Genomic DNA, 16,346 nt, shown 5'->3' on the forward strand with positions numbered 1-16,346 from the left:
TCGCTCGATGCAGTCGGCAGACTCCACAGTAGCCTGGGAAGGCACGCCCCCGAACCCCCGGGACTAGGGCTGGGGAGGGGGCGGTGCCGGTGCGGAGGTCACCCTCCCGGGGCGTTCGTAGCCTCCCATTCGTTCGCGGGCCCGCAGCTCGAAGCCCAGAGCCGAAGCTGGTTTGCTGAGTCGCGGGGCGGGGCCTCCCCCAAGCCCGTCCCTCGGCGAGGGCGGAGGGAGGAGGAGGAGGAGGAGGAGGAAAGGGGGGTGCGGAACACAAAACCTGCAAGGTTTTTTTTTTCTTTTGCACGTAATTAAAATTTTTTTTTTTTTTTTTTTTTTTTTTGTGCAAACCCGAGGGGTCCCGCCCGGAGCGGGCGCCTGTCCGGGGCGCCCGGTCCGCGGCGCGGGGCGGCGGCAGGGGCCTGGCGGAGGCTGCCGGGCGGCCGCCATGCGATCAGGCAGTGCGCTGACCGGCCCGGCCGTTCGGCCCCTTCTGGGTCCTCCCTTTGCAGCCCGTGCGGGGCCGTCTCGGAGAGCCCGCGTCGACGGCTGCTCAAACATCAGGGTGAGTTTCTCACAATGTAGCAATTTCTCTTTAAATCTCTTAACTCTCTCTATCTGCGAGTCGGGGCTGTGACAGGGCGCAAAAGCGAGGGGGGAGTGGGGGTTGGCGGCGAGGAGCCGGAGCCGGGGCCGAACCCACTCCCCCGACACTCACACACTTAGCCCCCCAACCGGGGCGCATCGCCCGCTGCCTGTTTTTCTGTTCGGCGCCCACCACCCCCGGCAGCCCCCCCTCACCCCGCGCGTCTCTCCATCAGCGCCGCCCCGATTCTGCGGGGACCCCCCCCCCACCCCGGGCTCCACTGCCCAAACCCGGCGCCCGGTGCCTCCCCGGCCCTCCCGCCGGCTGCCGGGGATACAATGGAGCGGCGGAAAAACGAGACCTAACGTCCCACGGGGGGAGGGGTGGGGAGACCCCCGTGCGGGGGGGCCTCCCCTCCCCTCCCCTCGCCCTGCTCCCTGCCTTTTGGGGAAGAAGAGGGCAATGGGGCAGCGGATGGTGGTTTCCCGGCTGGAGCTGGCGAGCCTTCGTCTCCCCCTCTCGCCCGTCCCCTGCGCTCCCTTCTCAGATCCCTCCGGGGGTGCCGGAGAGAAACGGGGCCTCCGGCCTGCTGGGGAGGGATGGATGCGGAAGGAAGCCACTGGGTCTCCTCCTCCCCACTGCCCCGAAACAATGAAAGGAGTTGACTTGGTCCCCCACCCCCCAGCAATGAAAGTTGACCCCCGCCCCCGCTAGCTGGTTGTTCCCGGAGGGGGCCGCTACGGGGGGTGGGGGGAGAGGGAGGTGAGGCTTACCCCTGTCACCTGCGAGATTTGGGGCGGCCCCCCATCTCCACCCCCTCGGCCTAGCAATGGGAGGCACCAGGCCCAGCCCGGGCACCGCGCTCGGGTGTTGACCTTTAGCCAAAGGCAGCCCTTTCCCTGTGGTGAGCCCGGACGAGCCGGGCCTGAGGCCTCCCCGGACCCCTGCGGAGGGCGGCCGGGCCGCGGGCCCCCGGAGGGAGAGATGGAGCAGGAGGGCGGAGGGATGGAGCCATCTGGTTTTCCCATCCCTCGCTGCCCCTCGGCTGCTTCTCCGGCTCCTGTCACGGGCGGCCGCGGGGAGAGCAGGGACCGCGGTCTGCCCAGGCCTTGGTCCGAGGCCAGCGGCGAGCGGGGCGAGCAGCCGCGGGCGGGCTCGGGAGGCAGCGGTGATTGGAAGGCACGGCGGCTCCTTCCTCTCCGCACGCCTTTGTTTTGCTTTGTGGTTCTGAGCAGCTGAACTTCCCGGGAGGTGGGGTCAGAGGCCGCTGTGTCAGCTCTCCCCGGAGGCCGGGGTGACAGGTCCCAGCCCTCTGGTGTACGCGGACCGGGGCTCCTGCCCGTGCTCGGCCTTCTGCCCGGACAGGCAGCCCCTTTTGTCACACAGCCCTCCGATAGTCTAGATCTGGGGATGTATTGAGGGTTTGCTTTTCCCTCACACCTCCTTTCCCAGGGCGCTTGTCAGGGAAACAGTTTTTAGAAACACCCCCAGACTTCACGCCTGAGATTTCTGAGAAGTGCTCTGTGCTTTCACACCTCTCCCCTCGCCTGGGGTGGGGATGGGGGCCTCAGTCAACGCCGACCTGCTAGGGTGGTGGGAGAACAGGGGAGGAGGACAGCTGAGGAGTCACCCCCTTCCCATGTGCCAGCGTCCAGTGAGACTTAAGGGGTGTGCTTAGCTACAGCCCCCCTCCCCCAGAGCTCCCCCACTCCTGGAAGGTGGAAATAACATCTCCTACCCAGAGAGCATTAGGGATTGGCTACTGTTAGGTGCACTACCCACTGGCCCCCACCCGAGGAGGAAGTTGGGTCAGTTATGTGATTCCCATTTTGCAGACAAGCTAATGGAGGCTCAGAGAAGCTAAGTGACTTGCCCGGGGTCACACAGCCCCAATCTGTAACCGTCTCAAGTTTTTCCAACTCAGCTCAAAACTCTTAGGTTCTCCTGTACCCCTCTTTGGCAATTTGTCCCTTTGACTTCAGTTGAGTCTCAAATGTAGATAATACCAGGAAGGAGCCGCCGAATCCCCCCCAGCCCCCAGCCCCCCGAGTGATCGTTTGGGGAAGGAGTAAGGAGCATCTGGAAGCTGGGCTGAGGGCAGGATGCTTTCACCTGTGGCTGGAGCAGAGCGTTTGCCTGCAGAAGCTGAGGATTGGAGGTGTGGAGTCAGGAGAAGGGGGGCCCCAGGCCTCGCTGTCTGGGGTTTGGGGGGCACTTGGTCGGTGGCCCCTCTGTCATCCTCTTCCTCTTCCATCTGAGCTGGGACTCAGCCCCGCTGGGCGGGAATCTGAGCTGCCAGGGACCTTCGTCATCGCTCTGCCCTGTGACCCTCCGTGGCGCCGTGATGTAGCTGGCAGAGAACTCCCCTGTCCGTTCTCCCCTGGGCCTGGGTGGCAGACTCCCTGTCCCACTCTGTAACCTCAGGCACTAGATTCAACTCACTAGTCCTCAGTTTCCTCATCTGCAGGTGGGGATCAGTAGAGCTTCCTTAACTGACCTTGCGGTGACTGAAAGTTTTATCCAAGCGTGTTATTTTTATTTCTCCTTCAGCATACGGGGATATGGCAGGCCTGTAGGGTGGGGAGGAAAGTTGGGTGCTGGGTATTTTCGGGTGAATGGCAAAAGGCATCTGCCTTGGAGGAATTCCCTGTGGTGGTGGGTGAGGGCAGGCAGTAAGTAAGGAGTTCTGCTTTGGTGACCCTCCATCTCCAGCTCTCTGGGACCCCACCCCTTCAGCAGCCTCCAGCTCTCTGGGACCCCGCCCCTTCAGCACTTACTGGTGCCAAATACACATTTGGTGGCGGGGGGGGGGTGTGGGGAGGAGGAGGAAGGGCTGGGGAGGGCCCAGCTTACCCAGTGAGGGGGGCAATACGGGCGATCTTGTCATTTTACAGATGAGGAAACTGAGTCCAGCGGAAACCTGTTCCATAGCTGAGAGGGGACTCCAGCCCAGACTTCAGGGACCGGGGTGTGATTGGAGAGAAGCTAACACTTTGAGGGACACCCTGCAAATACCTTCCTGAGGTGACAGGCATCATAAGTAATCATAATTCCTGTGGGGTGGGGGCAGGAGGGGAGGGGCTGTAGGTCTCTCTAGGGTGAGTGCTTCCTGAAAGTTGGAACTGATTTTGGGGGGGCAGGGTGGCAGTGGAAAAGGGGGGAAATGTGAGGCCCAAGAGTGACAGGCCTATGCTCCGCCCCCCTTTTTTGCCCGCTTCCTTCCCAGAGGCCTCAGGGGCCTTCCCCAACCTTCCCTGGGGATGTGGGGTCTTGCCCCTCTCCCCTCTGAGAGGCTGTGAAAGGGTCCAGGGGTCAGCACCAAGGCCAGGGGGCCTGGCAGGAGGGTCCTGGGGTGTGGTGTGGGTACCCCGGGGTCCTGGGGGGGTCACCTTTGAGCCCCAGGCCCAGCCACCCTCAGAGTTCCTGCCTGCTCTCCCAGCTCTCCCCCGTGGCTGTCTTGATTCCTGGTCTCAAGAATGCGGAGGGCTGCTGGTGGGGGGAAGTTAATTGGAAACAGGAAAACATGGCATTCCTTTCTAGCTGGCCTGGGCCTGGAAAGCAGTGAGGGGCTGCCTTTCTCCCTCTCCCGCCCTGCAGGGATGAGGTGGGGGGGGGAGCATGGTTCTCTCACCTCTGTCTCTTCGGGGTCTTTCCCCCACCAGGCTCCCTGACTCTTAGTGGAAACAGCAAGTTGCCTGTTTTACGTCCATGATGTAAAATGCTCTCCCACCAATCAGAATGACTTGCCCCCCTTTTTCACCAGGTCATATCCAAGTTTGTCCCCGCTCTCTGAGGGCGGAGGGCCCGTCTCAGTTGGCTCCCCAGCGTAGGCTGTGTCACACTAGAGACACATGGGAAATGTTTGGTTGACTGGTCCCCAAGGATTCCCTCCTCCTTCCTTCCCTAGACTTCTCCCCTGCCTGGGGTACCACCAATAGAGTTTTATCCCCATTGACTGAAGCCTTTGTGTCTCAGTGGCATGCAAGATCCCCCAACGGGAAAAGAGAAGGTTTTCTAAGACATTTCTCGTTTGGCGACAGTTTTGTGTCCTGAGTTTGCAGGTATTCATGGTGGCGGGGGATCTGTTGGCAGGAGAAGCTGGAGAGAGGGCCTGTCTGTCTGTAATTGTTCCCGATTAAACTTCCTGAGGGCCTACTGTGTGCCACAGACCTGGGGCCCAGTTATGATACTGGGACCCGATCCGGGAGAAGGCTCGAGAGAAGTGTTGTCTTCAAGGCTGCTGGGGGACTTTGATGCCTTCTGTCTGGGTGGTTTGCAAAGGCTCCAAGGGGGAAGCAGCTTCTTTCTCTCTTTCTCTTTTTTTCTAAGTGATACATCCACATGGGACAAATTCAAAACCTCAAACATAGTAAGTCTCCCCCTTTACCCTCCGGGGCATCCCTGGTCCCCCAACTCGCCTCCCCAGAGCACCTCCTCAATCCTGATGTTCTGTGCGCACACATTTATATACCTGTGTATGTCTTAAAAAATATTTATTTTGCACAGATGGTAGCCCCCTCTTCCTGTCGTTGTGCACGTTGCTTTTTTCACTTCATCTCCCTGGGAGATGTGCACAATACATGGAGGCGTTTCTTTGGCTTTTTCTCAGGTGCATTGTATTCCTCAGTGTGGGCAAATCCTCCTTGACTCAACACGGATATGGAGGTGTTTCCTAAAGTTTCAGCGTGCAGAGCCAGAGGGCATGCATCCATTTGTCTTACTGGGAAGTGGGTATGCCAGCGGGGTGAACTCCTGGAGGCGGGATTGCTGGGTCAAGAGCCTGCGGTTTGTCATTCGGTCACTCTTGGGAGGCACCTGTGGAGCTGTATCTTGAAGGAAATCGTTTCCCCTCCTGTTCAAGTCATCCCACCCATCCATCCATTGTCTTTGCCTCTTGTGACCTCCTTGCCCCTTCCTTCCTGCCTGTGGCCTGCACCCTGTGCTTGCCACTTGGTGTAGAGGTCAAGGGTGGGGGCTCTGTTGATTCGAATCCCGGCTCTGCCGCTTGCTGGCTGAATGGATGCAGGCAGGGGGCTTGCTGGCTCTGGGCCTGAGTTGTCCCCTCTGTTAAATGGGTTCACCTCAGTACCTACTTTTGGAAAGGTTGTCGTGAGGATTAAATAATACCCATCAAGGTGCATGGGTAGCCTAGCTGAGTCATTCGGTGGAGGTGTCATCTGTCATTCTATGGCAGTTCTGTCTCCTGGGGTGAGGAGCCCCTTAATTCTGGGCTGTGAGCCCCCTTACTGGCAGGCAGGGGAGGGAATGCTGGCTTTTGCACTTACCTGCAGCGTGACCTTGGGCAAGCGATCCTTTTCTGGGTCTCGATTTCCTTGTCTGTAAAATGGGCCCATGATGGCTCCCTGGCAGGTGGGCTGTGAGGGCCGAAGGAGGCACCGCCCTCCCCAGCCGGGCGTGCAGTAGCTGTTCGGGAAGGAGCATCTGATGTTGCTGTTATTTTCACTATGGTTACTGTTCTCCTGTGGGCCCCACGCTGACTTCGCCACTCTGAAAGCTCTCCATTGTCTTCCTGAAAGGCACATAGGGAACACTGTTGGCATTCTAAACCGCACAGCAGCGGAGGGCACAGGGCAGGCTGCTGCGGCGGCATGGCCCTGGGGACAGACAGGGCTGTCCTGCTCTGGGTCTCGCTTTCCTCATCTGGAAGAACGGCTGTGATGGGAGACCTACCTGTGTGCTCACGGATGTTCAGTGCTTAACACAGTGCCTGACATGTCACAAGTGCTCAGAAAATGTCCGTGGCTGTGATGGTGGTGGTGGTGGTGGTGGTGGTGGTGATGGTGTTGGTGGTGATGATGGTCATGATGGTGGTGATGATGATGATGATGATGATGGAGAGAAATCTCCTGTGGAATTAGATACCTGCGTCCTTGCCTCCTTCCCCTAAAACCCCGGGCAGTCAATGTTGGCATTTTAATCAGAGGGAAGGTTCCAAGGCAATCAAATACCCTTTGGGCCTCAGTTTCCTCATCTGTAACAGAACTCATGGGGTCTTTGTGAAGCTTAAATGAGTGAAGATGTAGAAAGCTTTTAAGACAGACCCCGGCTTGCAGGAGTGCGGTGAAAATTCACTTTGCTTGTTATTAGTTAAATTTTTTATCATGGAAATTTTAAAGTACCTACCAAGAGTTGAGAGAATAAAATAATCAACCCCTGTGTACCCATCGCCAGCTTCACCAATTTTCCGCTGATCCCTCCTCCCGCCCCCCTCCCCCACCCCCGCGCCACCCTGCACTTTCTTTTCCCTTTTCTGCTGGAGTACATTTAAGCAAATTCCAGATAGCATATCAGTTCAATTGTATCATTATCGTTACTAATGGTGTTATTATTTTTGGTATCCAGAATCTGTTTCATCACCTCCGGGTTCTATCCTGTTCTGTGCTGGAAGAGACATTAGGCCCATTTCATAGATTGGGGAAATCGAGGCTGCAGGCCGTAAACTTTGGTCAGGTTGTCCTTGATCTGTGTTCCCATCCTGTCTTGGCCAGCCCAGGCTTTGCACCTTGGTGGCTGTTTCTGATCACACGGGCTTGGGGATTTATGCCTGGATGTGGGTTCTGATATTCTGTGCAGAAATCACAGTCAGAGAAGGTGGGCCAGTGGCAGGGGGATGGACAGATGACCCCGGCAGTGAGGGGTTACTGGGTCAGCCGCCCGGGTTCGAGTCCTCTTTCTGCCCCTTCTAACCTTGTGACCTGGGGGCAAGTTACTTCCTTTCTCTAATTCCAGATTAGAGAACCAGAAGTACAGGAATAATAAATCGATGCTTCTTTCAAGAGCTTTTGCATCAGTTAAATCAGGTCCTGAGTGGAAAAGTGTTTTGCAAGTGCCTGGCTCAGAGTAAGCGCTCTGCAGAAGGTAGCAGTCACCATTGTCACTGTAGTTAGTTATCACTTCCGTGGAGGCTGTAACCAAATGCTCCTTCCAGAGGTAAGAGGGTCAGAGGAAGGGTTATATCCCTGGAGCCCCTGACCAGGCCTGGCTGCCTTAATCCCCCGCTTTTGCTCACTCCATCCTCTATAATTCTCCTTCAAAGTGTTTCTTGTCCTTCGAGGGGCTGGAGGGGGCTGTTGACTTCTAGTTAACCCCCCCCCGCCAGCCTCCTGTGTCCCCTATGTCCCATCCTGGCAGCCTTGTGTGCGGAGTGAGGGAGGACCATCTCTATGGCTGTGGGACCCTCGTTAATGACCCCTGGGGCCCTGGAGGGAGCCCCGGTGGCCTCCGCAGCTTGGAGGTGAAGGGCGGTCCATTCCTCCAGGACACCTGCAGATCGAAGGTGCCTGGAGCCCCCTTTCCAGAGGATGGATGCCGCCCTGCCTCTCGTCCAATATGTGGTACTGGGCAGGCTGTTGCTCGCAGATGCTCACGGGATGATGGTGGCAGTTGGCTAGATTGTAACCTCCCTCCTGTCCTTCAAGGCACCTCACCCATCTTCGAACACCAAGCCCTCCAGGCTAGGTGACGGGGGCCCCCGGCAGAGTTCTCAGCTCTTTACCCTCTCAGGCCAGGCTCCCCTCGGCCTAGCAGGCTCTGGCCACGGTGGCCTCACTTCTCTCCCCAGAACATGCCCAGTGCCCTCCCGCTTTTGTGGACATGCATCCCCCGTTTTTTTTTTGTTTTTTTTTTTGGCGGTACATGGGCCTCTCACTGTTGCGGCCTCTCCCGTTGCGGAGCACAGGCTCCGGACGCGCAGGCTCAGCGGCCATGGCTCACAGGCTCAGCCGCTCCGTGGCACATGGGATCCTCCCGGACCGAGGCACGAACCCGCATCCCCTGCATCGGCAGGCAGACTCTCAACCACTGCGCCACCAGGGAAGCCCCCATGCATCCCCTTTCACAGAAAGTTTTGTGTGTGTGTGTGTATGTGTGTATGTATTTCTCCCCCAACCTCTCATTGAGTGTAATTGGCATACAATGAAATACACAGATTAAGGGTGCTTCTCCATGAGTGTTGCCAAACCATAGCAGCGTGTGTAATCCACACCCCATCGAGATCCAGAGCGTTCGCATCGCAGCCAAAAAGTTCCTTTGTGCCCCTTCACCGTCAACACCCCCTCCCAGAGCAGCGGGTCACTGGCCCGCTGCTCGTTTATCCTGTTGTGGATCTGCCTTGCCTCTTCTTTTTTTTTTTTTTTTTTTTTAATTTATTTATTTATTTATTTATTTTTGCCTGTGTTGGGTCTTCGTTTCTGCGCGAGGGCTTTCTCTAGTTGTGGCGAGCGGGGGCCACTCTTCATCGCGGTGTGCGGGCCTCTCACTATCGCGGCCTCTCTTGTTGCAGAGCAAGGCTCCAGACGCACAGGCTCAGTAGTTGTGGCTCACGGGCCCAGCCGCTCCGCGGCATGTGGGATCTTCCCGGACCGGGGCATGAACCCTTGTACCCTGCATTGGCAGGCGGACTCTCAACCACTGCGCCACCAGGGAAGCCCCCTTGCCTCTTCTTGAATCTCGCAGACGTGTGTGGTCCTTTGGGTTGAGCACCTCAGCTCAGCATCACTGTTTCGAGATTTAGCCTTTTTATCACTGAGCAGGAGTCCTTGGGAAGGCTTTACCTCCTTTCTCTCGGGAGAGAGAAATCTGCCCCCCCGCCCCCCTTGAAGTCTCATCATCCCATTTGTCCCTCCCCTGGGTGCCCTTCCCAGCCTCAGCCTCCGGCCTAGGGACGCTCTCCCATTTCACTGCTCCACCCCTCGTAGCCCCATTGGGATGTAGGTGTCCCGTGAGTTTTTCTTCAGGCCTGGCTTTCTCACTAGATTCTATAAACTACAGAAGGAGGGAAATGATGTGCCCCGTGTTCTCAGCTCCTGGTGTGCAGTAGGAATCGTGTAATGTTTGTTGCCTGACTCACTGACTGACTGCAGGATGGACATGTCACAGGCATGGAGAAAGGGAGCAGAGAGCCTGTGCTTGCGGTCGCTATTCTGTTTCTTAAAAAGTGTGACCCACCTGCTTCCAAAGCACCAAAAATGCCAATCTCGGGGTGCCACGCATCTCCTGGGAGTCCTGGTGGGTAGGGCCCGAGAGGCCCCCAGCCAGGCTCAGCTGCCTTCATTGCCCGCCCCCCCCGGGCCCTTCCCCCCACCACTTTTATGAAGCCCGACCCCTGAGTGGCTCCTTGGCTCAGGAAGCCCAGCCCTCAAAGCTGCAGGGCTCTGCCTGCAGTGGCAAAGCTCCACCGGCAGGCCCCTCACCCAGGACAGGCAGCCATGGGTCTCCCAACTGCACTTGACACTTGGTCCATGGACATTGCCCATCCTGCCCTAGCCACCTCCCCACTGCCCAGTACTCGCTCCCTCAGTGTCTTCAGAGACGGAGTGAATCAGGGCCCATGGGACAGGTCAGGACTGCCCACTGCTCAGCAGGGAGACTGAGGCTGGAGGGGGGCGCTCAGGTGCTGCCCTCCTCAGTTCCGCCAGGACTGGAAGCCACACATGCTGTGTTCACACAAGCCATTTGCTGTAAGTTACGCCTCCTTTTACAGAGATGCTAAAATGGGCAAAGACTCAGGTCTCGAAGTTGATAAAAATGTCCGGGAAACTTCTGCTCCGTCTTTGCCTCTGGTTTCTGTGGCCCTTCCGGGCTGCCTGTGCTTTGCCACCTAAAGTCTCAAAGCTGTTCCGTGAGGAGCTGTTTTCCTTTGTCAGATTTCTGTCTCCTTAGCTGGACCAGCAGAATTCCCTGACATCTGCCCAGCCCTTGCCCGTCCCCGAGCCCGTCCCCCTTCCACAGTCCTATTTTTTCTTTGCGACCTTTAAGGGGCAGGGAGTCGTGTGTGCATTGGTCACAGGGGACACTGAGCCAACTTCTGGGCCTGAAGAGCCCCCGGCCAGACTCTGTAGCAGAATAGGGAGATTTATTTAAGGGAGTTCCTAACAGAAGTCTGCTTTAAGCAAATGAACAGTAAACTATATATACCCACACACATACATTAATATATGTTACATATTATTATACTTTATGTAATAATTTAGTGGTAAATTTAAACTTAGCAGTATAATAGGCATGTAGTAAATGTATATATTATATACACATATATGCAAGTGCATATGTGTATATATATATATCTATATATATCTATCTGTATAAGATTCCCTTGTATTCTCATTTCCTTCCCTGGCCCAGTGCCCTGGCAAATTGTTCTGTGCCCTGGCAAATTGTTTGCTTTGTGTGGTGGATTTTTGCTTTCTACAGAGGATCCTGCTGTATTTCTCTTTCTGAGTCTTTGTCGCCCAACACCCACTCTCAGGCCTCCTGTGTTGCTACTTGTGCATCTTGTCTGTTGCTTCTCCTGGCTGTGGGACTCCGTGCGGTGCAGTTTTCATGGTTTGCTTAGAATTTTCCCAAGGGCCAGACCCCTGGGTTGCCTTCCTTTCCCAGTTACAGTGGGAGGTGAGGTGCCTTGTCCAAGGTTACACAGCTAGCTGCTGGCAGAGCAGGGATGTGAATCCAGGCGCATTGTACTGGTTAATTCAGACCCACATAGCAGGCCTCCCTTGTGCCGGGCCTCAGAGCTCTGCACTCGGGACAGGGGAGGGGGGTAAACCCAAAACACACCCATCCTCCCTGCAAGGTGAGATCAGTGTCTCAGGAGTGTCAGCCGGGCTGGTGAAGGCCAGGAGGAGGCATTGCTTGTGGGGTATGTTGGTGCATCAGGGCAGGCTTCCTGGAGGAGAGGGCTTCTGGGGGCAGGCTTTGGGCTCCATGCCATTTCTAGCAGAGAGAAACCTGGGATGCTTTGCACAAAGGCCAGTTGAAGCTTCACGGGGAAAGAGGACCCAGGACACTGGGGCTGAGATCTGGGGTGCTGTGGTTTTGTTGATGGGAGATAAGGGAAGGAGGGAGTCCAGGATGATCCAAAGTCACTGGCCTGAGCAACTGAGTGGATGCAGGTGCCCTTTCTTGAGATGCTGTAGTGGTGTCTATAGTTTGGGGAACACAAACCCCAGAGAGTAAAGCTCCAGCACCCTCTCGGCTGGTGGTGAGGTGCAGACGGAATGAATGAATGAACTGGAGGCATCATGAGTGAGAGACGGTGACATGGAGTGATCACTGAAGTCCCAGGGATGGGGATGATTCCCCAGGGAGAGGACAGGAGAGGGTGGAGAGTCAGCTTAGGCGGGCCACCCACGTGTAGGGAGGGGTGGGAGCTTCTTTGGCCAAAACAGAGAAAGGGAGGAGGAGCAGGATAAGGCAGGATCAGCTTCTCAGGAACAAAGGGGGAGAGTTTTTAGAAAGGTTTAACTTCCATGGACCTGAGGACAGGCTTCCTGGGTTGGATGAGGCTGTTGTGGAAGCAAAGGTTTCCTGGGTTTGATGGGTATGTAGGGGCGGAAGCCAGACTGGAATATGGTGAGGAGTCATGAGAGAAGGATGGCTTCGTGGATGGATGGATGGATGGACAGATGGACGGACAGAAGGCAGGCAGATGGAGCTCTTGGCAGCCAGAGATTGGAAAAAAAAATCCTGCTACCCTTCATGGCTCCCTAGTGCCCTCAGGTGAAAGTCTAATCTCACCTCCCCCCACAGAGCCCCATTAGTCTGGCCTGGGCTTATCTCCCTGACCTCATCTCCTGCCCTTTCACCTTGCTTTCTTCCCACACCCAGCTTGTTCCTGCCTCCCCACCTTTGCCCTTGCCTCTACTTGCCATGACCTTCTCCCATTCCTTCCTGTCTCTGGGCTCCTCGTCCTGTCCTGCAGGCCTCTGCTTAAATACCGCCTCCTCTGGGAAGCCTTCCTTGACGACCCTGTCCAACTTTCTCCATGTCATGCGGTTTGCTTCTGTGTGAGGATTCATCCCCCGGACCTGACTGGGAATGCATCCAGACTCAGTATTCACTGCATGAGTGAGGGACCAGGCTTAGAGAGTTTTAGGATCTGAGCAGGCTTAGAGAAAAGGAAAGGAGCAAAGGAAGATTCTAGAAGAAGAGGGAGGAGGTGGGGTGGTGGGTTGGGCTCAAGAGTGAAGCTTCCTTACAGGTCAGGAGGTGAGGAAGAGAGGGGTGTGAAGGCAGAAGAAAGATGTTTGTGCAGTTGGGAAGGAGTTCAGGAGGCCAGTGCAAAGCTGCTTGGAGACAGGAGGGGGTGGCAGGAGGTGGGGGGCGGGAGCGGGGGAGGCCGGTGGTATTGCCAGCTGTTGGGAGGGCGAGAGCTTTGGCCGTCCTGCCCCAGCTGGGAGAGGCAGCCGCCTTTTATCTTTTCCAGGACAAGGTCTTAAGAGCACGAGGTGGTCCTTAGTGTGGGGGAAGGAGGGCTCAGGTCCTTTGGGGAACCTGCTCGGAGGCCTCCGACCTTTCCCCCAGAGAAACGCATGCTTGACTCTACATCGCAACCTTTGGCGGAGGATTTCAGGGGTGTTGTGGATCCAGTTAGGAGCTTTCCACAGCTCATGACCGTAGCAAGAATAATAATAACAGCCCACACGGCCATGGGCACCAGTCTAGGGCCCTCACAAGTCCTGACTCAGTTACTCACGTTAGGACCTTAGGAGGTAGGTGCAGTGAGCATCCCCATTTTACAGATGAGGAAACTGAGGCACTGGGCGGTTAAGTGACTTGCCCAGAGTCACACATCTGCTAAAGGGTATACTGGGGATCCCCCACCCCACCCTGGGGGTCGCAGTCTGGCCCCAAAGCCCAGGCTTTTAGCCATAAAGCCTCACTGTTTGCTTGTTACAGGGACCAGGACTGAAAGCCCACAGTCAGGAAGTTGCCTTTGCCCCGCCCCCCTCCACTCCGCTTTTTGCCCTGGGATCCAGCTTGGGTCTCAGCTTAGCCAGTGGAGGCCCCGGCTCAGCAGGGTGCCGTCCCACCCTCCTCTTTCCCTTTTTACCCTCCGTGGTGTCTTCATTAACATAACTGTGGCGCCCCCAGCTTCCTCGGATGTGTTTGTGAGTTTGTGAGGGAACCCCGGTGGGTGACTGACAGGGAGACCTGCAAGGAAGGGGTCAGGACCCCGGAGGCAGATCTGGCCTGGAGGCAGCTGCGGGACTTGGAGCAGGGGCCCACCACCTCTCGCAGCCTCAGTTTCCCCATCAGCGAGGGGGGGGGGCCTGATGCCTTCCTCTCGGAGGTTTCATAGATGACGTCACATGTCAACAGATGTGCTGCAAATTTATGGCAGTAAGCAGCTTCCGAGGTGTGTCAACATTCAGAATATTTCAGACCACAGCGCAGGCTGCAGTGAGGTGGAACAGCCCTCAGCCAGGCAGGGCAGCTCCCCTTCCCCAAATAGGCTAAAGATTTCTGCAGCAAATACTATTCCTGCTGCTAATATATCTGTGGCTGTTCTACACTAAGAAGGATACATAAGGATAGTCATTGCAGGTTAGCTTTTGCCCCACAGTGAGTAAAGGGGAAAACAAAGGGATGGTTTTTAGAGATTTTTGGAGGTTGGAATTGCAGATATGGGGTTGTAGATCGAGATGATCTGGGACATGGTGGGATGTCTGTGGCGTTTCATTGAGATAAGGTACCACCACCTGGCACTTAATAAGCCCGTTGTAAGTGCTGGCTGCTATTATTATCACTGACCAGCCTTTAGTCTGTACCTACTAAGTCTGTGCAGACGGATTGGGCTGTGTTGCAGATCAACAGTTTCTCAAACTTGAACGTGCACACGAATCCCTTGGGGAGCCTGTTCAAATGCGGGGTCTGATTCAGCGGGTCTGTGGCAGGCGTGAGACTCTGCATTTCTAGCAGGCTCCCAGGGGACACTGAGGCCGCTCCTTTGAGTAGCAAGGGGTAGAGTGGTTTCCGGACGATTTCCGAGTTGCTTCAAGGGCCCTGCACTGGATGCGGAGGCTAAGATCAGGTTCCTTAACTCTTTGGGGTTTGCCAGTTTGAGGGCAGATCTGTATGAATTAATTCGACACGGAAAAAAGTCATATATAACACTATGAAAGTCTTTTCACTGTCCCCTTGTCCTGCCCTCTCCAGAGGAGCCCTATGTGAGGAGTTTGGGTGCATTCTTTCTACCCCTCTATTCTGTGCATACATTTTTTTCCTCTTGCTCACACGTACCATATGAATTATTCTACAGCTTGCTTTTTAACTTGAACAAGTGTCTTAGAATTATTTCCATGGCAGCAATCTAGAGCTCCACTCTTTTTTTTTTAATTGAAGTATAGTTGATTTACAATGTTGTGTTAATTTCTGCTGTACAGCAAAGTGATTCAGTTATACATATATATTTACATTCTTTTTCATAGTCTTTTCCATTGTGGTTTATTACAGAATATTGAATACAGTTCCTTGTGCTATACAGTAGGACCTTGTTTTTTTTTTAATATTTAATTAATTAATTAATTAATTAATTTTTGGCTTTGTCGGGTCTTAGTTGTGGCACATGAGCTCTTCACTGTGGTGCATGGGCCTCTCTCTCCAGTTGTGGCACGTGGGCTCCAGAGCACGTGGGCTCAGTAGTTGCCGCGCACGCGGGCTTAGGTGTGGTGTGCGGGCTTAGTTGCCCCAAGGCATGTGGGATCCTAGCTCCCTGACCAGGGATCGAACCCACGTCCTCTGCACTGGACAGCAGATTCTTAACCACTGGACCACTAGGGAAGTCCCCAAGAGCTTGTTTTTTTTTTTGTTGTTGTTTTTGTTTGTTTGTTCATTTGTTTTTTAAGTTTTTTGTGTGTGTGTGGCTGCACTGTGCCGCACGTGGGATCTTAGTTCCCCAACCCGGGATCAAACCCACATCCCCTGCATTGGAAGCACAGAGTCTTAACCACTGGACCGCCAGGGAAGTCCCAGGACCTTGTTGTTTATCCATTCTGTATATAATAGTTTGCATCTGCTAATCCCAAACTCCCAATTCGTCCGTCCCCCACCCCTCCCCCCAGAATCCGTTCTTTTAGCAAACTAAAGGAGGAGGAGTATTCCATAATTTATTTAACCTCTACTCTATGGATTTTTTTTTTTTTTGGTTCGAACTTTGACTGTGAGCCTATATATGTCTTTATATTTAAAGTGTGCTTACATTTAAAGTGTGTCTCTTGCAGACAGCAAATAGTCTATGTCCTTTTGATGATTGGAATGTCGAGACCAGTGCTGTCCAGTAAGAAAACCCTAGCCACTTATACGTTACTTAAAATTTTCTAGTAGCCACAGGAGAAAGAAATAGGGAAAATTAATGTGAATATATTTTATGCAACCTGTTATATACAGAATACTATTACTTCAACACGTAATCAGTCTAGAAGTCACTAATGAGATATTTTACAGTCTTTTTTATTGTGGTAAAATGCACGTGACCTAAAATTTCCCATTTTCACCATTCTTAAGTGCACAATTCAGTGGCATTATGTATATTTGCAATGTTGTGTAACCGTCACCACTCTCCATTTCCAGAACTTGTTCATCCTTGCATACAGAAACTCTGTGCCCCTTAAACAATAATTCCCCATCCCCCTCTCCCACCACCTACTGGTAACCTCCATTCTACTTTCTTTCTCTATGAATTTGACCACTTCTTCCTCATATAAGTGGAATCATACAGTATTTATCCTTCTGTGTCTGGCTTATTTCACTTACCGTAATGTCTTCAAGGATAGTCATCACATTCGTAGCATCTATCAGAATTTCCTTCCTTTTTAAGGCCGAATACTATTCCATTGTCTGAATAGCCCACACTGTGTTTATCCATCCAATAATAGACAGACACTTGGGTTATTTCCACCTTTTGGATATTGTGAATAGTGCTGCTATAAACATTGGCATACAAGAATCTGAGTCTGCCTTCAGTGCT

General features: G+C 54.4%; 1 long non-coding RNA gene across 2 annotated transcripts in view; it reads left to right on the forward strand.

The window, feature by feature from the left end:
- The first annotated feature begins 351 nt into the window (after positions 1–351).
- LOC309795685 overlaps positions 352–16,346 on the forward strand; it is a 56,352-nt gene continuing 40,357 nt past the window's right edge. The window contains exon 1 of one of the 2 annotated variants that reach the window (XR_014292333.1): positions 352–559. This is a non-coding gene — a long non-coding RNA (uncharacterized lncRNA). The remainder of the gene's footprint in view (positions 560–16,346) is intronic. The other variant, XR_014292334.1, reaches the window with a different exon arrangement.

This window comes from Mesoplodon mirus (assembly GCF_964341445.2).
Source record: "Mesoplodon mirus genome assembly, chromosome: 19".
In the NCBI taxonomy this organism is placed as follows: domain Eukaryota; kingdom Metazoa; phylum Chordata; class Mammalia; order Artiodactyla; family Ziphiidae; genus Mesoplodon; species Mesoplodon mirus.